Source organism: Nanorana parkeri, unplaced genomic scaffold, assembly GCF_000935625.1.
Source record: "Nanorana parkeri isolate BGI_ZX_2015 unplaced genomic scaffold, ASM93562v1 scaffold355, whole genome shotgun sequence".
In the NCBI taxonomy this organism is placed as follows: domain Eukaryota; kingdom Metazoa; phylum Chordata; class Amphibia; order Anura; family Dicroglossidae; genus Nanorana; species Nanorana parkeri.
The window spans coordinates 492,046-495,448 of NW_017306623.1; positions in this window are offsets into that span (position 1 = coordinate 492,046).

Here is a 3,403-nt window from a genome sequence, read left to right on the forward strand (position 1 = left end):
TTGTCATAGAGGTAGTCAGTAGCAGAGAAGAGAAGGGTCGAAGTGGCGAAGGTTTCTCAGGGTGACAGTGTGACGTGTAGGGGGAGTCCGTGTTGGGGACAGGGTGAGGGTGAAACTGATAAGGTTGTGGTCTGATAGGGGTGTTGGAGAGGTTGCAAGTAGTGCATAGGTGGGAGAAAACAAGATCTAGTATGTTACCATCAGAGTGAGTAGGAGTGTTTGACCATTGTGTTAGATCAAAAGAAGAGGTTAGGTTAAGAAAATGAGCAGAGGCTGGGGTGTTAATGTTAGTAGCAATGTTAAAGTCACCAAGGATGATAGTGGGTATTTCTGTGGAGAGAAAGTAGGGTAGCCAGGCAGAGAAGTAATCCAGAAAGCGAGCTACTGGTCCTGGTGGCCGGTATATAACAGCAATTCTCAGTGAAATTGGAGAGAATAGGCGAATACAGTGGGTTTCAAAAGAGGAGAGGGATAGAGAGGGAGGTGAAGGCAGAACTTGAAAAGTGCATTGAGGGGATAGAAGGATTCCCACTCCACCTCCTTTCTGTCCATTGGATCTGGGTGAGTGCGTCCAATGTAGGCCACCATGGGAGAGGGCAGCAGGGGAGGCAGAGTCGGATTCATGAAGCCAGGTTTCAGTAACAGCAAGCATGTTAAAGCAATTGGAGATAAGAAGGACAGCAGTGAGTTTGTTACTAGATAGAGCGTGCATTCCAGAGGGCACATGAGAAGGAAGGACCGATTCTAGGAAGCAGGGGAATAGATATCAGGGTGCGTGGATTGCAACTGCTGCCAGAGGAAAGGCAGTGCTGGTTTGGAGGGAGAGTATTAGAAAAGAGAGGGCCCGGATTGGGAGAGATATCCCCTGAAGTCAGGAGAAGCAGTAGTGTGAGGGAAGTGAGATGAGAGGGAGTTTTACATGAACGAACATGCCCAAGTGTCACAATCACGGCAGGCTTTCTATCCATTAATACAAGCCTGCCGTGATTGCGCCGCGACCCGTGATGCTGCCGTGATGGCGACCCGTGATGCTGCCGTGATGGCGCCGCGACCCACTGCAGAAGGGCTCGCGACCCACTTTTGTGTCGCGACCCATGAGTTGAGAACCACTGCTCTAGCATGTGTATTCAGAATGAGCAGGAGGTGATGAGTGCAGTAATAGGGAGAGGGTAGGAGAGAAGGAGAAATATATAAATTGTGGGGTGGAGAGGGGGGGTAAAGGAAATACAGTTTAAGTAGAGAAGCCACAATTGTGAGAAACAATGGTAGAGAACACATGGTGTGCAGAGGAAGTATACGTTTGTATAGGCTTGAAACCTGCCCTACAGGAAGAGGCCCTGAGCTGAAAAGGGAAGTTCTCCCCCAGCATGAGAAGACATGAGGATTTAAAAGGAAGAGCAGCAAAGAGAAGGGAAACAACCATGGATTACAGTAAGGCACACATTACAGTATTGGTTTATGTTAAAAAATCTGAGGGTTTAATATCACTTTAATTCACAGTTAAAGCGGACCGTTACACTCAAAAATCAAATTCTACCAATGCACCCTCTATGTATGATAATTAATAATAACTAGACAAGTCAGGTGTAAAATGCTGTGATTGTGAAATACTTACACTTGCAGAGCATTCACTTCCTGCTTTGAAAGGGCAAAATTACTTCAGTTTGCCAACGCAATGCACACTGGGATTGTCTTGTCATCAGCAGAGCATTACTGGGAAATCTCATCTGTAATCTCAGGAGATCTCAGGGAAAGGCATTTTGCTCCCCTGAGATGATGTGCATGGTCACGTGTCCTAGTCACATGTGCCAGAAATCCAGGAAGTAATATGAGAGCTAGTAATCTGCCCTTAGTAAACATGGCCACTGTGAGAAGACTAGGGAAGAGAAGAGAAATAAGGAATGCAAAGAATACAAATCTGGCAGTTATCTGGAAGTATGTGTTTGTAGGTTGTCATTACTAAACATTTCTAAAGGTGTGTTTGCTGTTATTTTAAAGATATGGGTAAAGGTCCGCTTTAAAACACATGTAGAAATTCTGTGTTCTGGCAGTAAACATGCTCCCAGCATTAGACTGACAGCTCTGTGCAATGCATTAGACCCTGACTGGCTTAGGCACCTTTCACACAGGCACCCGTCTGCTCCGATCAGAAGGGGACTCATGCACAGGTCGCCTACGATCGGAGCCGTATAGAATGAATGTCTCTTTTGTGACATCTGTGTCCATGTTTGCGATGGAGTAAAACCTTCTCTGTATTTTCTTCAGAACTAAACAGACTCTGAGGCAATTGGATAAAACTGGACATACATCCACATGGGTAGCAAGGAGAGCAGAGACAAGATTGCAAGCTGGAAAGAAGTGTTGATGGTAGAGGAAGACAAAAGCCAGATAGTTATTAGAGGGAACATATTGTGACCAGGAAGCAGCAGTGAGAGCGGATTGTGGGCAGGACCAACAACTCGCATCATAGTCCACTTGCTAAAAGATGCAGAAAGCAACACCGAAACTGCAACAGCAGGCGCCATGTTTTTAGTCACTGAGCCAGTGGAGAGATCACAAAGCTCTCTCTGTGCCCAGCTCAGCGCTACAGAGCGCAGCAGCACTTGCCACTTACATTCCTCACATAACAGCAGCAGTCCTGAGTGCCTGGGAAGCTGTGAGGGAGGGTGGCTGGCTTCCCATCCACTCAGGAAGACGGGCTGGTGGTCACATGACCACCTGCCAGGCTCCCTGCTTCATTTCTGCACCCCTGCCGGAAGAGGTAAGGTACAGTTGGAGAGATGGGAATCCGGTATATATTGCAAAATGACGTGTGTGTGTGTCCTAATGCAATAAGATGCGCGCGCATATGCGGTCACTGGATGCGTTTTGGGGAAGAAAGACTATATGTAGGATGACCATTAACTCCTTCTTTACCAAACAAAATGAAGGCTTATACATAACAAGTTATAGTTAACTGTGTTTTGTTGGATGATGCCGTTTGATTAACAACTTATTGGAACCATCAGTGTAATGTTATTATTCATGCAATGTGTTAGAAATAAAAACAAAAAATGATCTTTAATGAGGGAAATTTCCTCGATAAAACCTAATAATACTATACATAGGTCTATCAAATGATCAACACAAAAACACACCATAATGAAGATAAAATAACCAGAAACATTTATTAAAAAGAGAAACCGGTTACAGCCTGGCAAAAAAGTCACCACCTGGATTTAGCTAAGGATATAGGTCAGAACCCTCCATTGGATAATAGGTCTAGGTTCAGCAACGTTATGTTCCCAAAAAATGAGGTCAGCTGCCTACCTGAAGATACTGAATGACCATGTTCTTCCATCAATGGATGTTTTCTTCCCTGATGGCACATTGGGTATATTCCAAGATGACAATGCCAGGATTC